The sequence below is a fragment of the Macaca thibetana genome, chromosome 3, assembly GCF_024542745.1.
Source record: "Macaca thibetana thibetana isolate TM-01 chromosome 3, ASM2454274v1, whole genome shotgun sequence".
Classification (NCBI taxonomy): domain Eukaryota; kingdom Metazoa; phylum Chordata; class Mammalia; order Primates; family Cercopithecidae; genus Macaca; species Macaca thibetana.
In genome coordinates this window covers 74,251,927-74,262,412 of record NC_065580.1, presented here as the reverse complement: position 1 = coordinate 74,262,412, position 10,486 = coordinate 74,251,927, and the positions used below count along the sequence as shown (strand labels likewise).

The 10,486-nt window shown below is 35.7% G+C and overlaps 1 pseudogene; it reads right to left on the bottom strand.

Moving 5' to 3' along the window:
• Positions 1 to 489: 489 nt before the first annotated feature.
• On the bottom strand, positions 490 to 1,057 carry LOC126949939 (ADP-ribosylation factor 1-like; annotated as a pseudogene).
• Between the last annotated feature and the right edge of the window lie 9,429 nt (positions 1,058 to 10,486).

The following is a 10,486-nucleotide window of genomic DNA, read 5'->3' as shown; positions in this document are numbered from 1 at the left end:
AAGTGTTGACATAAATTTTTAACTATTTTTTTAAAATGCACTGAGTTTGGGTTAAAAACCCACCACCAAAATGGGTATCAATGCAGCTCTGAAGTTAGAGGCGTCCCAGCTTTCCCAAATCAATGACTCTCAGAGGCCAGGTACCCATGAGCCTATGTCCCCTCTCAGCACTGAAGAATGAGTTGATTTTTCTTTTTACAGCAGAAAAAAAAAAAAACAACAACAAAAAACCAACCAACCAAACAAACGAAAAACCTGAGTAATATTGCACAGGAGTAGCAGAAACTGCCTCACTGGAAACAAAAACTATTTATATTAAATAAAAAGTCTGGCCAAGGCTATGTATGCCATATTTACAGCACAGTATGATGCACATGGTGACCAAACCACGGAAGCAGGTTCTGGCACTCACACCACAGAGCTTCACATTTGCCACACAAGGATAAAGTGAAGGGGAACAGCAGCAATGAGAGGGACAGGGTGTTGCATTCACTTCTGGTTCCAGAGTTGATTGGACAGCCAGTCCAGTCCTTCACAGAGCCTGTCTCCACTAATGGTATGGGTGGCCTAAATGCACCAGTTCCTGTGGCACAGGTAGTGCAACCCCAGCTCATCTGTGATCTTGACTGCATTCCTGGCATTGGGGAGGCCCTGCTTGTTGGCGAACACCAGGAGGACTGCACCCAGAAGTCATCCTCAGCCAGCATCCTAAAGAGCTCCTCCCAGTCCTTCTTTCCGTGCTATCATTGCTGTCCACTACGAAGATCAGTTCTTGTGTATTCTGAAAGTAGTGGTGCCACAGAGGCCAGATGTTTTCTTCACAGAGGCCCATGTTCCACATGGTTAAGCTGATGTTCCTGTACTCCATGGTTTCCACATTGAAGCTTGTGGAAGGGATGGTGGTCATGATGCCACTCAGCTTCAGCTTGTACAGGATCGTTGTTTTCCCTGCAGCACCGAGGCCCGTGATGAGGATGTGCATTTGTTTTTTGCCAAAAAGCCTTTCAAAGAGGTTGACAAAGATACTCCCCATGCTTGTGGACAGCTAGAAGGATGCTGGCCAGGGACACCTCAGTGACTGCTGCTCTGAGCTATGTGTTGGTTTTGCTCCCTAATACATTTTAAACATGAAAATCATGCAAAGTACCTTTTTCTATCACAATGGAATGAAACAAGAGATCGATAGCAGAGGGAAAACTGGAAAATTCATGAATATATGGAAATTATAAAACACACTCTAAAATAACCAATGCATCAAAAAATTAATAGCCAGGGAAATCAGAAAATATTTTGTGACAAGTGAAAGTGAAAACATAGCACAGCATAATTTATAGAACGCAGTGAAAGCAGTGCTGAGAGAAATATATAGTTATAAATGTTTACACTAAAAAAATCTCAAATCAACAATCTAGCTTTACACCTTAAGAAACCAGGAAAAAATGTTCAAATTAAATCCAAAGCTAGCAGAAAGAAGAAAATAATAAAGATTAGAGTAGAAATAGATGAAATAGAAAATAAGAAACAAAATTAATAAAACAAGAACTGGTTCTTTAAAAATATAAACAAAAATTAAGAAACCTTTAGCTAGACTATGAAAAAAATGAGAAGACTAAAATTAGAAATGCAAGAGGGAATATTACTACTGATTTTACAGAATAAAAAAGAATTATAAAAATGTATTATGAACAAAAGTACAATGAATTTGTGTGCCAACACATTGGATAACCTACCCATTCCATATTCTTAGCACAATAGATTATAATTTATTTCCCCAAATATAAATAATATCTTTTATGTTCTTTCTATATATACGCTGTTCTTTTTCTTCTAACACCCTTTCATTGCCTTCCTCATTCACAAAAGACCAACTAATTCTTCATATTTCAGCTAATATGGTGTTTTTCCCTGAAAAATCTAAGTAGAATGAGTAATGAGGGAGAGAATGAAGATATATCTTAGAGAAAAGGGCCTGTAACTGAAGAAGGAAAGGCAAGGGTGTATGTAAATTTGAGTATGAATGGAGGTTGCCCATGAAGTCTTAGAAAAGTTAATCAATTGTAACGGGGGAGAAAGATAGAAAAAGGAAATGGATGGAAATATAGAGGTGGGCAGACGAAGAACTTTTTCTTTGATACTTAGATTTTTTCAACATCATCAATTTTTAAAAATTAGGCGTGTGTTTGCATGGTGGGACATGCCTGTAGTTCTGGCTACTTGGGAGGCTGAGGTGGGAGGACTGCTTGAGTCCAGAAGGTCAAGGCTGCACTGAGCTGTGATGGTGCCACTGCTTTCCAGCCTGGGTGACACAGAGAGATCTTGTCTCAAAAAATAAAAAATAAAAAAATTAAGCATATGGAATGGCACTTCTTTCAGATATATGTGTCCAAATGTCTAGAAACAACTGAGTCTCACGAAGTTGAGTTTGCTTGTGGGTCTCTACCTCCACAACTTTCACCATACACTTGATGATAAGATAGAAGAAAATGAGCAGTAAAACAATACCTTCATGTTAGTAATTTAGGGACGATGAAAAGGAAGAAAGAAAATCTGGACTTTTGACATCTTCTTGACATTCGGGACAGACTTACTAGTAGAATTTTTCCTCTTTGGAGGGATGAAACAAAAATTTAGTCATGTTGAGTGGGTTCAAGCTTCTTGAATTGGGGGAGAAAAGCAAAAACAATGAAGCTGATACATTATCCTGTTGAATTTCTTTTATTAAAGTTTAGAGAATGCCTGTGACTAATTTCTTGGTCTTCACAGACTTAGCATTGTGTGCAGATCAAGCAGCAGAAATGAGGAAAGAGGTACAGGTGGTAAGTCTTGGAAGACAATGAGAAGGTAAACATTGTAGCTTCAAAGGAACTGCCTGCGTTCACAGTGGTGATAAAGCTCAGGGATGACTCCTTCCTACCGTGAGTTAAATGAGGTGTGAGAGGAGAAAAAAAAGTCTCTACTTGGTAGAACAGTGAATGAAGTTAGAGAGAACTAGGTTTTAGTTAAAGCAGAGAAGTGAAGTGTACCTTGTAGAAAAATATTGATTCATTTTCAAATATTTATTAACATGTGTTCTGTATGAGACCCTGATCTAGATAAACAGATGATATATTTCTTCTCTTCTACAACCTTGCTACTAGAAAATGCATCACAATGAAAGTAAGTCTCAGACAAAATCCCAACAAACTTAAAAACATTTACTAAAAAGCAGACACAAAAACAGTCATGTAACCTATTTTTGTAAACTGGAGAGAAGTCCATGTTCTTTGTCCTCACAGTCTCTGATATGCAGATGCAATGATATCTGACAGTAGGAACTAGTTGGATCTGGAAATAATTGCCTATGGGGAATAGAAAATCAGCATTTCTCAAACTATTTGTTGTAATAACCAGGATTTTTAAAATTTCTACCCAATCATAGACCAATACTTTTGTAAAACATAATAGAAATAAAGTACTAGAAGTTTTGACCTCTAGTAATGGTAATGTGGCTGTAGTAGACTAGTCTTCCTGATTACAAGTATAAACTTCAGACTAAATGTAAAAAGCAATTTTTGAATGCATTGGTGAGTGACCATTGAAAGAAGGGAGGCATACTAAGTGAAAACCACATTTGCTTTATTATTCTGCTGACTATAACTCCTAGTCTGTCTTGCACATGGGCAATGGAGCTTAAGCAGAAAGCTGCAGTTTTATTGAGCTGATGAGTTAAAGGTCAGGATTTGGGGATGACAGAAAAGCTGGAAATTGAATGGGATAGCTCAGAGAAGAACAGGGGACATCCAAATTTGCATACAGTTTCAAATCCTTGAATGAAACCTGAACTTCTTATGGTCATAACAACACTTCTGGAGTGATACTTCCAATAGAAATAAAGAAATGGCAGCCTGAAAGAGCTGGTCAGAGATTTTGCAAATTTCCCAGTGCTGGAGAGACAGAGTTTGGAACGGCTGTTCTATCACGTAAGAAGGAATCAGAAAACACCTTGATTTTTCCACTGAAACCCCAAACAGTCAGCCTTAGGAATAAGGATCACATTCTAAAACTAAGGTTTATACCTTAGCACTAAGGGAAAAATGGAAACAGACCCTCCCTAACGAAGTCTAAAATCAAATTTCAACAGGATTAAGATGATCAGTCGTAATATAACTGCACACGAGAATAGACCCCAGAACTTTCCAGAGGAAGATAAAATCTAGAATATGTACAGCATGGTCTATAATGTGTACTTTAGAATTTAAAAATTACTAGTCTTTGGACACATAGAAGAAAAAATAATAGTAAATAGAAACAGACTTACAGAGGACCCAGATATTGAAACTAACAGAAGATTTTAAAGTAGGAATGTTACATTTGTTTTAACAAATTTGCAGAAAAGGTGGATATAATAGATGAGGATATGGGATATCTTTGGAAATACATAAAATTCAAAAAGAGTCAAGTGGAAATTAAAAATATAGTATCTGAAATAAAAACATAATTGAATAAAATGAACCTTTTAAAAAAATTCAAAGAAAAAATCCATTTCCATAAAGATAGATCAATAGAATTTTTCAAAGTGAAACAAAAAAGAAAAAAAAGACAGAAAATTAAAGATCCTCCATGACCCGTGGTACCATATTACATAATAAACACATATAATTTAAGTCCCAGAAAGAAAAAAGACAGAAAATAGAACCAAATAAGTTTCAAAGAATAACTAACAGAATGTTTTCCAAATTAGATTAAAAACATCAACTCACAGATGCAAAAAGCTTACTAAGCATTAAACAGAATGAATGCAGAGAATGCTATAGCTGGACACATCAAGAGTTAGAAAGTTTAAAGGCAGTCAAAGAAAAAGAGATGCATTACACACACATTACAGTGATAGGAAATGGTTAGCTTCTCAAATAAAAAAAAATGGAGGCAAGAAGATAACGGAATGACGTCTTTAAAGAGCTAAAATAAATTTCAACATTTTAATATTTCTGATAATATTCTCTGTTATGAGGTCTATTTTCCCTGATATTGCCGTCACTACTCTAGATTTCTGATGTTTGTTCTTTGCATGTCATATCTTATGCCAACCTTTGGCTTTTAAATTACTTGGGTGTTTATAATTAAAGCAAATTTCATATAGCATATACCATGTAATAATGGTAAGTGAGCAAATTCACCAAGAAGACATAAGAATATTAAATGTATATGCAGCCAATATCAAAGTTTCAAAACATAAGAAGTAAAGAAATGACAACATTGAAAGGCAGAATACAGAAATCTACAATTTTGTTGGAAGTTTTAATACTCTTCTCTCATTAATTGATTGAACAAGTAAATAGACAATCAAAGAGGATATACAAGACAAACAATACTGTCGAACTTACTAGCATTCTCCCAAACAATGGCAGAATATATACTCCTCTTCATATACACATAGAAAATTCACCATATGCTGGGCCATAAAACTTGAAGTTTCAGTGGATTTCTAAAGAAAGAAATCACGCAGAGCATGTCTTCTGATCATAATAGAATTAAATTGAAAATCAACAACATAAAGATATATGGATAATTCCTAAATATGTGGACATCAACACTCTTTGAAATGATTCATGAGTCAAAAATGAAATCGTAGGGTAATATTTTCAACTAAATGAAAAATTTAAATATATTAAAAATTGGGAGGTATGGTTAAAGTAGCATTTAGAGGGATATTTTTAGTTTTATGTGCTTATATTAGAAATAATGATAGGTTTAATGTCAAGAAACTTATATTTCTTACCTTATGAAACCAGAAAAAGACAAGTAAATTAGTCATAATATGTATACAAAAGGCAATAGTAGGCCAGACGCAGTGGCTTACACCTGTAATCCCAGCACTTTGGGAGGCTGAGGCAGGCAGGTCACTTGAGGTCAGGAGTTAGAGACCAGTATGGCTAACATGGTGAAACCTCATCTCTACTAAAAATATGAAAATTAGCCAGGTGTGGTTGTGGGCGCCTGTAATCCTAGCTACTCAGCAGGCTGAGGCAGGTAAGTTGCTTGAACCAGGCAGACAGAGGTTGTAGTGAGCTGAGATTGCACCACTGCACTCCAGCCTGGGTGACAGAGGGAGACTCTGCCTCAAAAAATATAATAAAATAAAGCAGTAATAAAGCTCACCGCAGAAATCCATGAAATACAATACAGACAAATAATAGAGAAAGTAAAAGCAAAGGGCCTTTTTGAAAGGAACAATACAATTGATAGAATTCTATTCATACCGATCTGAAAAAAACAGAAAAAATTACCAATATTAGGAATGAAAGAGGAGACATTACCTAAATATATTACAGATATTTGAAGAATAACAAGGGAATAATACAAACAACTTTATGCCAATATGTTCATCAACTTAAATGGATAAGTGCATTGAAATACACAAAACATCAAGTCTGACTTGAGAAGAAATAGACAATCTGATTGTCCTTGTACATTTTAAATAAATTGAATTTGTGATAAGACCCTTCCCACAAAGAAAACTCAGAGGGCTTCAATGGCAAATATAACAAATATTTAATGGAACAATAGCTCTAATCCTAGAAATCTCTTTCAGAAAATAGAGGAGGGAGCTCTCATCAACTCATTTTACGAGGCCAGCATTGTCCTTGTACCAAAACCACACAAAAACATTACAGGCAAACTACAGATAAATATTCTTCATAAATATAGTCACATATCCTTAATCCTTAACAAAATGTTTAGCCCATTTTTGGTTGGATGGGATCATATTGGTTTGTCCAATGATTATGTGTAGAACTCATATATGTCATCTCTCTATTGAGGCATTTATTGTTGATTTAAAGCTCTTGAAAACTGTAAGGGACATTATTCTTGACCTTGAGAATTGATGAATATTTGTGTCCAATAGCCTGCTAGTTATACTCAACCCTAACTATTCATGGATTTTGTATTTGCAAATTTGTCTATTCAATAAAATTTACTTTTAACACTAAAATCAATACTTGTGGCATTTTCATGGTTATTCACAGACATGCATGGAATGGTGAAAAATTTGAGTCGTCTGACATTCATGTTAAGAGCTGAAATCAAACAAGGTGAGGCTTTGCTTTCTTGTTGGGGCTCTCACACTGTCCTTTTCATTTAGTGCCACAGTTTTTTTATGATGTTTATTGGTGATTCTGCTGTTCAGAATGGCTCCTAAATGGCATAGTGTTGAAGTGCTGTCTACTATTCCTAAGCACAAGAAGGCTGTGGTGTGCCTCATGGAGAAAATGTACCATCAGATAAGCTTTGTTCAGGCATGAGTCATACTGTTATTAGCTGTGAGTTTAATGTTAATGTATCAACAACATATAAGAACACACAAAACAAGATTATGTGATCTGAGAGACCACAATAGGTACGCCCTTATCAACTAAGATAAAACCTAAAGTTAAGGTTATGAAAACAAAGTTACTTATGGGTCAGGATTCAGGGCCCAGCTGGAATGGCAAATTTCTAAATTCCTATGGCTCTAAATTCCCTACAGTAGGAGCTGTTGGACCCCTTCTAACTCTGCTTTGCAACCCAGACCACTATAACTCTGGTTGGACAGAGGACCAACCTTACAAACATTCTTTTATCATAAGCAATTGCAGATCTCAAGTCAGTTTTAGCCAGCTTGTAGCAGCTGTGCACAAACTGTCTTTGTATCCTATAGTTCATCTTTTGATGTAAAGAGCCAACTTCCCTCTCATTTTAATGCTAAAATCCTGCCCCCAAATGAACATGGGATGTATGTTACACATATGTTTACACATTGCACATACACTTGACTCACTTCATAAATACATATAGCTTTACCCTAAAATCTGCTTACTATATATGACTCTGCTGTGTGAAACAGGCCCTGTGAGGCATAAAACCTAGCCTTTCTCCCCCTCATTGTACAGAGAGCACTTTCTGCACACACCAGTGATGGTCTCTTCCTGGTTTGCAAACTGATACTTCCAATAATGCTCTCCTTTCTATTATCTAGTCATTCTAGTGGTCTTTCGGATGAAAGTTGGGTATTAATCAATTGACAAAAATGTTGTGACCAGATGCTAGCAGGAACCTAAACTTGTGTTTCCCCAGGAACAGTTGTTCAATATTTGCTAATGTAGTATTCACAGTGGCTTTATAGAACATGAATACTGTAAATAATGAGAATCAAATTTACTTCTTCTGAGAATCCTTTCATGTCTCACACAAAACATGCTTGGGAAAAAAAGCTAACACACTTCTCAGCTGATAAAAATACCCCTCATTTTTTTACATTAGACTTGTTTCTTATATTCAGTAAGGTTGTCAACAAAAAGAGTCAAGCTCTCTAAAACATTTGAAGAGATTTATTCTGAGCCAATTGTGAGTGACTAATGGCCCATGACACAGCCCCACATCCTGAGAACATGTGCCCAAGGTGGTTGGGCTACAGTTTGGTTTTGTACATTTTAGGGAGACATAAGACATTAATCAATACATGTAAGATGAACAATGGTTTGGTCCAGAAAGGCAGGGAAACTCGAAGCAAGGACTTCCAGGTCACAGGTAGGTTCAAAGACTTTTTGATTGGCAGTTCGTTGAAAGAGTTTATCTAATGACCTGTAATCAGTGGAAGGGAGTGTGTCTGGGTTAAGACAAGGGGTTGTGGAGACCAAGGTCCTTATTACGCAGGTGAAGCCTCCAGGTAGCAGGCTTCAGAGAGAAGATTGTAAATGTTTCTTATCAGACATAAAAAGATGCCAAACAGTTAATTCTCTCCTGTCTCAGGATAAAGACCTGGAAAGGGAAGAGGATTCTCTGTAGAACATAGATTTTCCCCACAAGAGACAACTTTGTGGGGCCATTTCAAAATATGTCAAATAAATATATTTTGGGATAAAATATTTTAATTTCTTTCTGGGCTTGCTATCTGTCATGTTGATATCTTCTTGCTACAAAGAATCTGATTTGTTAGTCTTAAGGTCTGTGTTTTAATGTTAATGCTGATCAGCCATGCCTGAATTCCAAAGGAAGAAGGTAAAATGAGGCATACCTGACATCTCCTTTCCCATCAGGGCCTGAATAGTGTTTCAAGTTTACTTTAGAATGCCCTTGGCTGAGAAGAGGGGTCCATTCAGTTGGTTGAGGGGGTTAGAATTTTATTTTCATTTACAGGTGCATAAAATAATCTTAAATGAAGGGTTAATTGATTTTATGAATACATGTATACACTTGTGAAACTACCAACTAGATCATGACATAGAAAATTCCATAATTTTTTCTCATATCCCTTCCTAGATAATATCCTCACCCTGATAAGCATTTTTCTGACATACATCACCATCTATTCATTTTATTTGTTTTTTTGAACTGCATGCAAATGGAATCACACTGCATGTACTCTTTTTTGTCTGGCATCTTTTGTTTGATATGATATCTGTATAACAATAGTTTATTCATTATATATCATTATGTAATATTTTATTGTATAAATTATTCACAATATATTCACTCACTGATAGACATTTGCATTACTTCCGGGGTTCATCTATTATAAATACAATTACTTCAAATATTCCTGTGCATGAATTTTCATGGACTTATGCTGTTGTTTTCATGAGTAAATATCTGTGGCTAGAACTGTTAGATCATAGGATAGATAGAGTTTTAGTTTTATAAGACATTGCCAGTTTTCTTAAACGGTTTTAACAGCTTGCTTCTCATCAGCAATATATGAGTCCAGTACTCCACATCTCACCAACATTTGGTATAGTCTTTTTATATTTTAGCCATTCTATTGTGTGTGAAATGTTATGTTGTGGTTTTAATTTGCATTTCCTTGATGACTAATAATATTGGCTATTTAATGATATTGATAAATTAATTTCCTGTTTTCTTGTGCTTTAAGAAATATTTGCTTACCCCCATGTTATACAGGTATTCTCCCATGATATAGTCCAAAAACTTTGTTTTATCTTTTAAATTTAGGTCCATGATCCTATAGGGGATCAGAATATGCCACCATAGAATATGCCTTTTTGGCATAAAAATTTTTTTGAGCTGAGAATTTTCAGAAACCATAGTCACACTACAAACTCTGAAAACACAGTAGATGTTATCCTTTTGTAAGGGAAATTTACATCTGTAAAGGAAATGAAGATTTCTTTGTAAGAGTGTCTCCTCTCTGTATGAGGAAGACAAAAATGACTAAATCACTGGAGACTTATCAATAAAGAGAGTACTCACTTAAATCTGTATAAGAAACCTTACCCTTGTTTACCAAGCTTTTACTGAATACCTTTCCATAACCAGCCTTCCCCCCATGCTTCTTGCTTTATTTCAGTGAGAATGGTATTTAAGTCTTAATTCAAAGTCACTTCTTTAAGATTTATAGTAGTCCCCCTATCCATGGGAGATACATTCCAAGACCCTCAGTGGATGTCTGAAACCATGGATAATACCAAAGACCATATACACTGTTTTTTCCTATACATACATATCCATG